A 15,699-nucleotide genomic window follows, 5' to 3' on the forward strand; every position below is an offset into this window, starting at 1 on the left:
GAATTTTCAAAGCTTATGACCGATAGGTTTGAGATGTCTATGATGGGAGAGATGAAGTTCTTCCTTGGTTTTGAGATCAAGCAATTGAGAGGAGGAACCTTCATCAATCAAGCAAAATATCTCCAAGACATGCTCAAGAGGTTCAAGATGACCGAGTTGAAGGGCGTGGCCACTCCTATGGTTACCAAATGTCATCTTGCACTAGATCCCAATGGTAAAGAGGTGGATCAAAAGGTATACCGCTCCATGATTGGATCCTTGCTTTACCTTTGTGCATCTAGACCGGACATAGTGTTGAGTGTTGGTGTGTGTGCAAGGTATCAAGCTTCTCCTAAGGAGAGCCACATGATGGCTCTCAAAAGAATCTTTCGATATTTGGTTGATACTCCAAGATATGGTATTTGGTACCCCAAGGGCTCAAGCTTTATACTCAATGGATATACCGATGCGGATTGGGCGGGTGACAAGGATGATAGGAAATCAACTTCCGGGGCTTGCCAATTCCTTGGTAGGTCCTTGGTGTGTTGGTCTTCTAAGAAGCAAAATTGTATATCTCTCTCCACCGCCGAAGCCGAATATGTTGCCGCCGCTAGTGGATGCACTCAATTGTTATGGATGAGGCAAACTTTAAAGGAATACGGTGTCATTTGTGACAAAATGCCTCTATTATGTGACAATGAAAGTGCCATCAAGATTGCCTATAATCCGGTGCAACATTCAAGAACGAAGCATATTGAGATCCGGAATCATTTCATTAGGGATCATGTTGCCCGTGGTGATATTGAGCTCATCTATGTTCCTACCAAAGATCAACTTGCCGATATATTCACGAAGCCTCTTGATGAAGCAAGGTTCTCTTATTTGAGGAATGAGCTAAATATCATTGATTCAAGGAGTATAGCTTGACCATCTTGCAAACACACCTTTGTCTCAAAACTTTATTTGGTTTAGATGTGGGCATGGAAATAGGGGGAGTGCGGTTTAAACTATTGAGCTATCCCTCCCCCATAATGCCAACATTAAAAGAAATCATTCTCTTTATATCATATAATGATATGTGAGCTTCAATGATGAGTAGTGGTTTTGGGCCCAAGATACATCTTCGCGGTGCCATGCCATAACACTCATATATGGTGGCCTAGGCCACCACACTCTTCTTTGTGAAGAGTTGGAGTTATTTGAGTCTTATCGCCTTTTATTTGACAACTCCATGTTCTTATGGGAAATCACTCTAGTTTGGCCTTATTTGCTCATATCTTGCAAACTTGAGTGATCATGTACCATTAACAGTTTGTATCTTCTTCAACCTAAGCCTACTCCCTCCTATAAGCCATTTCCATCTTGCTCATTTGTCATGTTTGGTAAAAAACTTGGAGTTTGAGGTTTCTCGGTCGGATGATCTAGGTTGCCCCATCTTATTGGTAAATATGCATCGCATATATGACGTGATAGTATATTGCATCACATATGGGTTCGCAAATATCCAATTAAAGATAGGCTGGATTTACGGTATTCTGGAATTTTCCAGAACACCGGATAATCCGCCCCCGTGGTGCCCGGATTATCCGGCCGGGCCGGATTATCCGCCCTCACTTTGGGCCGGATTATCCGGCCTGGGCGTTTTGCGGGAGGACTAAGGGAGGCCGCGGGGTGAACGGTTGGCTCACCAATCAGTTCCCCCACGCGCCCCCCTTCTTCCTCCTCAAGCCGCCGGAGCTCCTCCTCCTCGCCGGAGCCACTCCGTCCGCCCCCTCTCGGAGTTCTTGGGTGGATCGGGTGGATCTCCTCCCTAGCTACCTTCTCCTCCAAGCGGTTTCCACAATGGATGTGGGTATGATTCACAATCTCTAACCCTAGATGTTGTGTTTTATATGTGCTATTTTCTTGGTGGAATTGGTGTCTAGTTGTTCCAAATCGTGTGTAGTGTACTCCTCTTGCATGCTATGAGGCCGATCTAGTTTTAGACATGTCTTTGATTGGAAATCTGCACATCTCGAAGGGCCGGATTTTCCGCCCTCGAGCCGACCGGATTATCCGGCCCGGCCGGATTATCCGCCCCCAGGGGACCCCGGATTATCCGGCCTGGAGCTTCATCGCCGATGCAGTTTGCTTCAATCTATCATGTCTAGATGTGTACCGACTTGTTTGCATGTTTCTCGAGTATATTACTGTATCTTACATGACTTATGAGCATTACCTTTCCTTTGCTACCCGTCTTTGCTTCTCACAGGTGGTGCTTCTCGGGGTGGTCGGAGACGCCCAAGGCATGATCGATCTAGTGATGAGTTTGCCACCAATGCACCTCGCAAGTCCGTCACTTCAAGGCGGAAGAACAAGGAAGTGAGGGAGAACTACAAGGCCATGGACCCGGTTTCTTACTCGCTATCCGTCGAAGAACTCGGTATGATGATGTCCCAAGGGATGAAGACATAGCGGGCAGGAGATATTGGTGCGCTGAGCAGGAGTTCATCTTCATGGACATCTATGAGCCCATGAAGAATCTGAGACCCATGCAAGCTATCGATGTGGACATTCTGGCAGTCAACGATCACTTTGAAGATGCTATCTGGGTTGCTGGAAAGTTGGGCCTGCATGATATCATGAAGATTCAGTGTGACTTTAGCCCAGCTTTGGTGAAGCAGTTCTTTGCCACTTTGGCAATCAGGAAAGATGAGGAACACACCATGGAATGGATGAGCGGCTCCTCTCACCGCACCGCCACTCTGCGTCGCTTGCTCGGTGTTCTTGGAGTTCCCGTTGATGGGGATCGTCGACTTCATGGACCACAACAGACAGATAAGAATGCTCTTGTGCATCTCTACACCTCAGCGGGAAAGATTGGTCAAGCTAAGGGGCTGCTTCCCATATACGATCGGCTGCTTCGGTTCTTTCGGGCCACCATTTGCCCAAGTGGTGGCAACAATGATGCTCTTCGGGGAACCCTTGTGGACCTTATGCACCTCGGCTATAAGTGTGCTCGTGATGATAATGAAGAACGGGACTACACTCTTGATATCATGGACTTTATCTTCCATGAGATCCATGATGCCATGGTCTCCCGGACCACCATTCCCTATGCTCCCTACATTCAGCTTCTCATCAACAACTCTCGTTGCTAAGGTTGGTGAAGACATTAGTGGGTATCCTTTGGTGAAGCACCATGTCAAGAAGCCCTACAAGCTCAAGCCAGTCTCCTCAGCCGTACCTGCTCCTGACACTTTCATGCGTGATGCTCGCTCCAGTGGCTTTGCTCCTGCACGTCACCCTGATGTCCCGGCCATGAGGAAGCAAGTGAGCCGGCTGAGTTGGTTTCAGCGCCACATCTTGTGCATGAACATTGAGATTCACAAGGAAAACTATGCTGCTAGCCGCGAGCGTTCTGAGATTAAGCACACTCAGGCGGTTATCCTTCACAAGCTCAGTGGTGATCAAGGCCCCCGCCTCAGCCTCCAGCTCACCGGAGTTACGATAGATGGCACTCGAACAGGTTCCATGGAGTGAACTCGGATGACTCGCCTTCAAAGGTCCAACACCTCTCGCCGCTCCCGGATGCACCCGACACCGAAGATGAAGAAGAGGAAGCGGCTGACGAGTCCGATGATGATTATGCCTCCGAGTGATTCCCATGGGACGAGTAGCATCGCGCTTGTCCCCTTTTTGGCGTTTCGATGCCAAAGGGGGAGAAGTGTTCTATTAGGAACTATCTCGGGGATTTGCATGGTTTGGGCACAAGCATTTGCGTTTACCATTCCTTTATCGCTTGTGTTCCCTCGTATTTGCACTATTTGCTTTGGTTGTGTCGTTTAAAACTATGTGCTATGTGGTGTGAGACATTGTTATGGTTTTCGGATTTCTATATGTTGAGATCAAGGATGCTACATTATGTGTGATGTTATATCTCCGTATCTTATATCTACACATGGGTATGATTTCTTGCATCCTATCTCAACTTCATATGTGTCAATGTCTTGTGTTAGAGCTCATGTTGGATATCTCTTGTGTTGAGGCACCATACTCCTATGTGTTGTGTATTTGTATTCAAATGCAAACTACTTATATGCACACATGTAGGGGGAGTGCCTCTATGGTTTGCCATCATGCTTGTCTCTATTGTGATTCCTTTGCAAATCCGTATATTGTCATCAAACACCAAAAAGGGGGAGATTGAAAGAACATCTCTCACGTTATGTTTTGTATGTTTGATGTCAATATATGTGATACACTAATGCTTGATTAAGTGGTACAGGGATTACATAGTTTCATATTTGCGTGTGTTGGATTTGGTCGTTCTGTCAAAAAGCAACAGGAAAAGTTTGGCCAGGCCGGATAATCCGGGCCGGATATTCTTGAAATATCCGGCCCCCTGATTTTGGCTAAGTCGTCGAGGGAAAGCAGCGCAGTAAGGGGGCCGGACATTTGCCCGGATAATGTCCCGGTATTGTACCAGGGCCGGATTATCCGGGCCGGATATTTTGGAAATATCCGGCCCCCCCAATTTTGGCTAAGGACTGGAAGAAATGTGGCTCTGGCATAGGGCCGGATATTTGGCCGGACAATGTCACACTTTTGTCCCATAGGCCGGATTATCCGGGGGGGGCGGATTATCCGGCCCTTACTTAGGCCGGAATATCCGGCCCCCCGGAAGCTGCAACGGCTCGATTTTGAAGGGAGGTATAAATACCCCCCTTCTCCTACCTTGGTGCTTTGCTCAATCATTACACAAGAACTCTGCCAAGCCACCTCCATTAGAGCCACCTCAAGAAAGTCAAGATTTGCAAGATCTCCTTCCTCCCCCAACCAAAGCTCTTGATCTTTGGAGATTCGAAGGAGAAGACACCGATCTACATCCTCACCGAAGCGTTCTTCATTTCCCCTCACTTGTTTGAGGGATCTCATGCTAGTGTTCCTATTTGGTTCCCTAGTTGATTTGTGTTGATGTGTTGTTGTTGATTGTTGTATTATTACAGATTTGGGAGCCTCCAATTCAGTTGTGGATGTGTGCCCCAAGAACCTTGTAAAGGCCCGGTTTCCGCCTCGAGGAAATCCCTTAGTGGAAGTGGGCTAGGCCTTCGTGGCGTTGCTCACAGGAGACCCGAGTGAAGTCTTCGTGATCTGTTGGTCTGGCTTTCGTAGCGACCACACTCCTCCGAACGTAGACGTACCTTCTTGCAAAGGAAGGGAACTACGGGAATCATCTCCGTGTCAACGCGTGCTACACTCTCGGTTACCTCTATCCCACTCTATCTCCTATATATTGTGTAGCTATATCTTGCCTAGTTGATAACCTTGTCATATAGGTAAATTCACTTAGTTGCATATCTAGAGAATTTACCTTTGTGTCAAACCTAAATTGAAAAAGAACTAAAAATTGGTTAGCACCTATTCACCCCCCCTCTAGGTGCGGCATACGATCCTTTCACCAATCACCTGTCGCAGGTTCGGGAGCGACCACACTTGCGCCATGGCCTCCCATAAACCGCGAGCATGGGGGCAACGGAAAAGAGCATGATCCACGTCCTCTAGCTCATAATCGCAAATACGACACCGGCCCGAAACCTTCATATGGCGTCGAAGTTTGTTATCCTCTGTCGCCGGCCCATTAGACACGGCTTTCCAGGCGAAGATGCGTACCTTCTCTGGACCCATTAGCAGCGCTAGAAGCACCCCTTTCCTGACCTTGGGTTTGAAATTTCAGCCCCAACCTATATGCGTTACCTAGCTACTGCTCCACGTGAGTGTGTATCGATTCCTTCAAATCTTGTACTCCACTACTACGACGTGACTTAGAGCACCTCTCCCAGATGCCTAACATCTTTGGCCCGTAAAATCACGAGTACAGGGCCCAAAAAAACTCGGTTTCACTAGCGTTCCATATCGCGTAGATCAGATCCCCGTAAATACAAACAGATAAACTTGAAACTGAATTTCGTGAGAGAAATAAACTACGAGTTTTGAGTTCCTCGGTGCAATTCAACTACAAACATAATATATTTTACAAAAAATGCGCAATGAAACCTAATTGTACACGGCCGCTAACCCATTTTCACAAAAAATTGCCCCCATGATACCTCACCGGGATCTGTAGGTGCGGCGGCCAACGATGATCTCTAGTCGCCGTTGATGAAGACGTGCTCGGTCTTGACACGGTAGATGAGGCCCTGGCTCTCGCGGAGGAGGAAGCATAGGAGGAGCGGGCGGTCCATGCGGGGTTCGACGTCGAGATGGAACATCGCAGGGTGGCGGCCGCCGCAGCCGCAGAGGACGCCGACTCCAACATCTCATGGTCTTTCGATCACCCTGATGCGCCTACCCTGGAGGAGAATGCGACAGAACAGAGGGTGTTAGTTGAGTCCTTCGAGATGCTCAAGGACGACGCTGCCAACACGAGGCTGCGGCAGTGCCTGCTAAAGGACGTGGCGGCTCACCGAGCCCTAGCGGCCGCACGGGAGGCGGCGGAGAAGCAGACGAGGGAGCGACGCAACGACTGGGCTGGCCTGTCAGGCAGCAAGTAGTCTAGGCTTCTAGAACTACTTTGTATAGTTTGAGTGTACTACTTTCTTTGCAAATCAAAAAATGGGTCGCCCCGGGGAGCGCACATCCAGACGCAAACGATCGCGCAGACAAAATATGTCCGCGGGGCGACACAAACAGATGCTCGCGACCACTTTTCCAAACAAATTTGGTCTGACAAAAAGTGATTCATGGGTAGTCTCGTAATTGGTCGAACACATAGGTAGAGTAAGTGGCGTAGAGGTACCATGCAACGAAACGGATCACCAGCACGTGAGCCCTCGCTGAAACTGATTGCGTCGGATTGGCGCCTTTTCCCCTCTCAGGCTGCTACAGTAGATAGGCTAGTTTGAGAGTCCGCCGCTTCTCACCTCCATCGCCGGCCCGACCCGGAATCTTCTCCGTCGGCGCCGCCGGCCGGAGAGGACGATGGAGAGGCGCCTGGTTGATTGTATATAGTAGTCTAGGTTGTAGATTTCTGCAGTTTACCCTTGTGGAGTCTGCGGGTAGGAGATCGGATCCCCTTGGCCAGATCCGGTCCGCCCTCGCTTCTTTCTTCGCGGCTGCTGTTCTCTGGTGGCAGGAGTGGCGGCAGGCGGCGAGGAGGTGGCGTGGCATCGCCGCCAATAAGGCCTCTCCCTTCTTCCCCTGTCATCCGATGTGGGTGCCTGTGAGCAGCACCCAGATCTTGGGTTTCCTCCTTCCTGGTGCTCGTCCATGGAGGACGGCTGAAGGAAGAAGACGATCCGGGGATGGCTTCCTCAATAAGCTCATCTACCGGGTCCGCCGGCGTCGCCATCATCTATGCTTGCCTCCCCGAGTCCGTGGCAGGTGCTCCGGGTCTGGCGGGTCAATATCACCGTCGCGATGCAGAGCAGGCCTTGCTGCTTCTTCTACCTGGACTCCTTTGCTTCTCCCCCTTGTTCCAAGCACCAAGGCGGTGACAGACAAGGGACTTTGCAGGGTGGATGGGATGCGGAAGTGGTGTCGGAGTTCTTCTGAAGCAATTCCTTCGAGCAGCACATCGGCGGCGATCTTGCTTGCCGTTATCCTTGCCAGTGACTTCTGGCGCAATTTCAACCTCCAGCGGAGGCCCTTTCAGAGATTGGAGGTCGCATTCTTCGTCGACTCTGAAGCAAGTGGTGCCGTCCCCGCCTTGGAGTCCGGCGGCGGCTCTCTGGTCTCTTGCTCATCGGTGGGGATAGAGGAGGACCTGATTGCAATCTTATTTTTTCTTGTGAGGTCTTTTCTGCATTTACCAGGGACCTATGTGTTATTTTTCAATTTCATGAGGTCCTTTGTAATACACTGTACACCCACCGCTTGGATTGAATGAAGCTTCTACGCCCTTCGGGGCACTCCGTGTTCAAAAAAAAAAAAAAAACTGATTGCGTCGGCAATAATAGCAGTAAGAAAATAGAAAATAGCAACACTTTGAAAATACTGCTCACGTGCGTGCCAGGCTGGCTCCACCAAACCAATAAGCTGCAGCTTTTTCTTCCCTAAAATTTCAAATTACTCAAGACCCAATGCAAATAGACGACGATTCTTGTTTATACTATGAACCGAGAGCCTCACCCGTGTAGGAGTAGCATGCATGGCACTCTGGCCGATACACCAATATGGCAGACTTGATTCATTATTAATCGATCGTCCCTGTGCATGCATGTGCATCTTTGTGTGACTCTGTGCAAACGTGCTTTAACTGATTGATCGATCGGATATACCTAGCTCAGGTACGAAACTAGATTAGCTAGATTGATTCACGTGCTCAGCTAATCCGAATCGATTTCAAGAAAATATTTGTACTATAGATAAACGTCTAAAGTTTTGTTTAAGAAATAAAAATATTAGTTAAGCTGATTAAACTTGCATTGATTAATATATAAGCTTAACTGGCACCTATGTATTTTTAAGAAGGAAATTCAGAAATGGACTCTTTTTTTACACTCCATTATTTTCTATAGGATTTATATCTAGCTAGCTAGCTACTCCCCTAGAGAGACATCAGCGAGTGCTCCGCTAGGGAGACACTACGCTAGAAGTCATTGATGTATAGACAGCTCTCAATAAATATCAAATACGTGTATGTACACATTAATGCATGCACCCACAAAAATGCATCCGACAAGTGGAAATGGGACGCAGTGGATATCAAAACTGTTGATTTTCATATGAGACTAACGCACCACACACCACAATAACAAAAAAGAAGCACACCACACACGACTATTGCATGCTCTTCACCGGCACACCACACACGACTAGTGCACGCTCTCCACGTTGAGGAGAGTCGTTGTTGTACTCTTCGACACTCCTGCCACCACTTCTGGCCGGCACGTTGTCATGCAGGGGACGACCTTCTCCGGGGCTCCGGCGTGTGGCCCGATGCCATCTTCACCTCCGTAAATGGTGCCCAAGGCGATGGCGTCAGAGCTCAAGGTGCTACTCGCGTGCATCACATCCACGAACCTTGCCAAAGGAGGAGGACTCGCGTGGCTCCCGGCGTGCCGCCCGGATGCCGGCCACATCGAAGACAGGGCATGATGATCTACCAACTGTTGGCATGTAGCTTGTCGCCTTCTTTACCCTGGCATACCATGCATGTATATATGCATGCACCGGCACTGGAGGTTCATACTCGACCAGTACATGCGTTCCAGGCTAATGAGAGTGTTACGTTGTGCTACTCTTCCACACTCCCGCCAACATCTAGGTGTTGCTGGCGTGTGGCGTCTTCACCAACATGCCCAAAGATGACGACGTCGTGTCTGCCGGTGTGCAGCTTGCCGAAATTTCTGTTGGTGTTCTGGTCACCAATGTCGAGGCGCTGCTGGCGTGAAGCCCCTAGATGTCTAGGCGTTGCAGGCTTACACCTTCTCGCCGTCCCACCACCATGAAAAATGCCCATGAGGACCAAGTACTTCCTGCTGGCGTGCAGCCCCGACAATAGACTCATCAGAGTTGGCGCGACTCTCACCGAAAATGAGAAGCTCCATCTCATATGGCGCCCAGCCTCCTTATCTTCCTCTGCTAGCTTCCTTTTCCTCGTCAATGTCCAGCCCGGCCTCCACACTAAGTTCCATTTTAAATCTCAATTGCTTCCTTCTCTTTTCTCAAGCTCTGCCCCGTATGCTCACAATATCGGCCACCGATCCGCTCCCTTTCAGATCTGACACGGGGCATCTCATGCCGGTACAACACGCTGAAAACTGTAATACGAGGAATTTCAAGCCAATACACCGAGCACGTTGGAACCTGGACAACATGCATCACATATCCCCATTGATTTGCCAATGGTACCGATACAGTCCGGACGCCCTATCAGCTAGAGGAAATCTGCATTGGACTCTCACGCCACAGTGTTCAGGAGCTCAGCTTTGCACATTCATGACCCATCGAAGGTTGCATGCATGATCATTAAAATATTCCATACACTCTCATCCTCCCAGCAGGCCAATGTGTAGTAATAATGGTATGTGTATGGTCCGCCCTATTCAGCCCATCAACGTGAATAATGGGCCATGACCCAGTCCAGTTTCAGAAAATAGCTATACATACTAGAGGTGGTGGAGGCATGACTAATCTTTAGTCCCACATTGCTAAGGGAAGAAGGTTTGGAGCAACTTATAAGGAGAGCTCTTTTGTAACATCTAAAATGGTAGAGACACACATAGGGTTGCACCACACTAGCGCGTGCGCTCGCGTGAATATTCGCGACTTAAGACTTTGGACGCTTGGCGCGACCGCAGCCTTATTTTTTTCATTCCCATTATGCTAATCACACTATTTTTCTGCCACTCGGTCGAGTCCAATTCAGGCATGCAGTTTGCTACACGTCGTGTAGAATTTCTCGGTGAACATCAACATCTTCCCCAATTGATTGGTCCGATCTGTTCGGTTCAACATATTCTGTTGATTTATCCCCTCGTTCACTGTTGCTTCCGTCCTATTTTATATAGCTTCTGCTCATATTAATTTCTACAAGAATATTTTTGCCCTGTTTGCCGGTAGTACGTAGCAGCTATCCAAAATGGCAAGTACTCTATAGTATACACATGGAGTAGCCTAAAATGGCAACAGTGGGATGCTCTTGTTTTTTTCATTTGCTTCCTTCTGATTATTTAGGATATCCCATTGCCATTGGCCCATGTTGGGTTAGTTTAGCTTATCATGCTGTGGACGGCATCTAGGTTCAAATTTTGATGTCAGTGTGGACTAGTAAACTACCTATATGCTGCGGCCTGACGGAGTGCAATCCTCTCCATAGCCATGGCAATGTCATCATCTCCGGCCTTCCTTCCCTTCATTTCCTTGGCGGTCTTCCTACCGGGCACATTCCTCCGCCCATTGTTGATGGAGTGAGGAGTGGAGCTTCTCTTCTTCCCTTCATCACTTGAATCATCATCATCGATGATTGTTGCATCACCGGTAGCATTGGCCGCCATAGTTGCCGCATCCAACTTGCCGCGCGTCTTCCACTTCTCTTCATTCCCTAGCACTTCATAACAATGATGCAAGGTGAATGGCTTGCCAAGAATCTTATTGCCTTTTTTGTTCTTCTTTCCCACATCCCTAAACAATCCTTGAGCCATGGAGTTCTACACATATGCGGAAAAGAAAATAGATGAGCCATTTGTACAACCCTATCATATGAGCCATATGGTGAACATAGTAGAATGACTTACCCTATCATTCTCATTAGTGCCACTTGGATTGAGAACATCGATGTTGGCTTGCACGCCCGCCCATTTTTGGCAATCGGTGTTGATACCGGACCAACGGGACCGAAGTGAGCGCAACTCAAGAGCGTCGACTCTGGTATGGCGGCCCTCTCTTCAGATCTTCAAGGCGTGAAGGCGCAGCTCGGACAGGATCTCGACGCCGTCCGCACCACGCTCACGACGGAGGTCGCCAACCTCACGGCAGCGATCGCGGGCATTCAGCGCCCCGATCTAGCCGCAGGGGCGAGTGATCCGTCCTCGTCACGGATCCGTGACCTGGAGGAAGCCACCGCCGGCCCGGATGGGCGCCGCTGGACATACAACAGCCGGGGGACGGCACTGGGTTCGACCCTGCCTCCTCCGGGAGGAGGTACAAATTTTTCTCAGTTTCCCCATGGCCAAAATTCCTTTCCATGTGATCTATCTGCTGGTACTGACACCGGGCATGGTACACGCGCTGAATTGCCGCAATTTGATGGATCCAATCCGAAATTGTGGCAACGGCGGTGTGAGGATTATTTCCAGAGATGGAAGACTCCTACGCGGTCATGGAACTCTCTCGCGTCCGACCACTTCACTGGAGCAGCGGCTACTTGGCTTGAAGCACATCTGCATCAACACAGCCAGCCGCAATGGCCGGAATTTGTAACAGCAGTCATGGCAAGGTTCTGTCGGAATCAGCATGCCATCCTGGTGAGAAGGCTCATACACATCTCGCAGACTTCCACTGTTGAAGATTATGTTACTCGTTACTCTGAATTGATGGATCAGTTATCGGCTTATGAATCCAACCCCGATCCTGTGCACTATACCACCAAGTTCCTCGATGGGTTGCAACCAGGCGTCAGAATCCTCGTCGCAATTCAACAACCACGAGATCTAGAGACGGCCTATACCCTGGCACTACTGTATGAGGAGTTGGGAACAGAGTGTGGTACGATAGCTGATTTACCACCGGTGCAGCCGTACATACCACCAAGAAGGAACCATCAACCACTGCTGCAACCAATTACACCTCCACCACCTCCCTCACGTTGGGTGTCACCAAAACTGGAAGAAAATCGTAGAGCAGAGCAGCATAAGGGACCAGCTGAGGACAAGTGGCAAAGTCTCAGAGCTTATCGACGCGCCAAGAACCTCTGTTTTACCTGTGGAGAGAAGTATCATAAGGATCATCAATGCAAGAGCACTATCCAGCTCCATGTGGTGCAAGAGATGATAGATTACATGCAATTCTCTGAGGCAGCCAGCGAGGAACGATTTGCTGATGCCCAAGCAAGTTTCCAGCCTGATAGTCCTCCTCCTGATCCACATTTAATGTTACTTTCGACAGCTGCTGTCAATCCCAGTATTACTGCTCCCAAGACTATGAAACTGCAGGTCACTATCCAAGGGCAGAATTTTTTATTCCTGGTTGACTCTGGTAGCTCTTCTTGTTTCATTGACACTCAGAAAGCAAGAGCACTGACAGGGATTTCACAGCTAAAGGATCCTGTTAGGGTTAAAGTGGCAGGTGGTGGCATTCTACACAGTGCATTCCAGTTTGTCCAGTTGGGTTGGTCTGCTGCAGGTGCACAATTCAAGGATGACTTCAAACTTCTTGACCTGGGTAGCTACGATGGCATTATTGGTCTGGATTGGTTGGCTAAATACAGTCCCATGATAACCCACTGGGAACAGGGTTGGATTGCCATTCCACATTCTGGACAATTTGTGGTGTTGCAAGGAGAGGACCAAGCTGCATGGGGCGATGCTATGTTGGAGTTACATTTGGTGCGTGAAGCTGAAGAACCAGAGAAGCCTGTCCTTCCCCCAGAAGTACAACGACTCTTGGACAAATTTGTTGATGTGTTTGCAGCTCCCTCTGGGTTACCACCACGGAGGCGATACGATCACAGTATTCCTCTGATTCATGGCGCCAGACCAGTCTCCATGAGGCCATACCGTATTGCTCCTGATTTAAAGACTGAGTTGGAGAGACAGATTCAAGAACTCCTGGACCAAGGTGTCATTGTCCATAGCACCAGTGCTTTTGGCTCCCCAGTTATTTTGGTCAAGAAGGGCGACAAAACATGGCGTTTAGTGGTGGACTATAGACATTTGAATGCACTCACAGTTAAAGGGAAATACCCGTTGCCTATTATTGATGAGTTACTGGATGAACTTGCGGGTGCACGATGGTTTTCCAAGCTCGATCTTAGGGCAGGATACCACCAAATCAGATTGGCTCCAGGTGAAGAACATAAGACGGCCTTCCAGACACACAATGGGCACTATGAGTTCAAGGTCATGGCCTTTGGCCTTACTGGCGCACCGGCCACCTTCCAACACGCCATGAATGATTCCTTAGCTCCAGTCTTGAGGAAGTTCGCCCTGGTTTTCTTTGATGATATACTGATTTACAGTCCCACCTTTGAACTGCATTTGGAGCATTTAGCTACAGTTCTATCCATTCTGCAGAAGGATAAGTGGCAAGTGAAACTGTCCAAATGTGCTTTTGCACAGCAGAAAGTTAATTACCTTGGCCATGTTGTCTCGTCTGAAGGAGTTTCTACAGACGAGTCCAAAATTCAGTCAGTTCGTTCCTGGCCAACCCCAGTCAATCTGAAGGAACTGAGAGGATTCCTTGGTCTTACCGGCTACTACAGGAAATTCATTCGCCATTATGCCGTTATCAGTCGACCTTTAACAGACTTGCTCAAAAAAGGGGTGTTGTTTGTTTGGACGGAGGTAGAAGAGACTGCATTTTTAGCCCTGAAAACAGCTATGATCACTGCTCCTGTTTTAGCTGTTCCAGATTTCAAGTTGCAGTTCATCATTGACACTGACGCTTGTGATGTGGGAATTGGTGCTGTGTTGTCCCAGCAAGGTCATCCTGTGGCATATGTCAGTCGTGCATTGGGTCCAAGGAACAGAGGTCTTTCAGTATATGAAAAGGAGTACCTAGCCATCATCTTGGCGGTCCAGCATTGGCGCCCATATTTGCAGGTGGGTGAATTTGTGATCAGGACAGATCATGAAAGTCTTGCACATTTGACTGACCAGAGACTGCATACGGATTGGCAACAGAAGCTCTTGACCAAGTTGATGGGATTCCAATACAAGATCGTGTATAAGAAGGGTGCGCTCAATGGTGCTGCCGATGCTCTCTCCCGAAAACCTCCTACCAGCTCACAGGCTTTTGCGATAACTACGGTACAACCACAATGGTTGTCCACTGTGTTGGACAGTTACATGCGAGATGCTCATGCCCAGGGCCTGTTACAGAGGTTGTCGGTGGATCCTAATGCTGAAACCAGGTACAGCTTGGACCATGGCGTGCTGCGATACAATGGACGTATCTGGGTGGGAGCGGATGTTAACTTACAGCAGCAGATCATTTCTGCCTTCCACGACAGCCCACAAGGTGGCCATTCTGGTTTTCCTGTAACTTACAGGCGTCTGGTTTCATTATTTGCTTGGCCGGCGATGAAGAAAATGGTTCAAGCATTTGTCCGCGCCTGCCGCATCTGCCAACAGGCCAAGCCGGAGCGTCTTCCTCCTGCAGGTTTGCTCCAACCCTTGCCGATTCCCAGTGAACCTTGGGAGACTGCAACAATGGACTTCATTGATGGTTTGCCACAGTCTCGTCAGTTTAACTGCATCCTGGTCGTAGTTGACAAACTGACTAAGTATGCTCACTTTATTCCTCTTCGTCACCCCTACACAGCTAGTAAAGTGGCTGAGCTATTTGTTGACAACATCTATCGCCTGCATAGCATGCCAGCTGCCTTAGTTTCAGACAGGGACCCCGTGTTTACGAGCCAGTTCTGGAGAGCTGTCTTCCAAGCCACCGGCACACAGCTGAAAATGAGCACAGCAAACCATCCTGAAACCGATGGGCAGACAGAACGCGTTAACCAATCAGTGGAATGCTATCTAAGGTGTTTCATTAGTGCTCACCCACAACATTGGTCTAAGTGGCTTTCACTCTGTGAATTTTGGTACAACACCAATTGGCATTCCTCCCTTGGAAAATCCCCGTTTGAGCTGTTGTATGGTAGGAAGCCCAGGTATTTCGGTATCACAGCTTCTGATCAAGTGGCATCGTCGGATATTGAGCACTGGTTGGCGGAGCGCAACCTGATTATGGCCTCTGCTCGTCAGCACTTATTGCGCATGCAACAGCGTATGAAATCCCAGGCAGACAAGAATCGCAGGGAACGCGTCTTCGCAGTGGGAGATGAGGTTTTTCTTCGTCTGCAGCCATATATTCAGTCTTCGGTGGTGAAACGAGCAAACCATAAGCTGGCATTCAAGTTCTTTGGGCCTTACAAGATTGTCGAGCGAGTGGGGGAAGTGGCATACAAGCTGGAATTGCCACCGTCCAGTCGTGTGCATCCCGTGTTCCATGTCTCCCAATTGAAACCTTGTATCGGACCGAACCAGCAGGTATTGCCCCAACTTCCTTCTCCTACAGATATGT

Source organism: Lolium rigidum, chromosome 2 (genome assembly GCF_022539505.1).
Source record: "Lolium rigidum isolate FL_2022 chromosome 2, APGP_CSIRO_Lrig_0.1, whole genome shotgun sequence".
Classification (NCBI taxonomy): Eukaryota; Viridiplantae; Streptophyta; class Magnoliopsida; order Poales; family Poaceae; genus Lolium; species Lolium rigidum.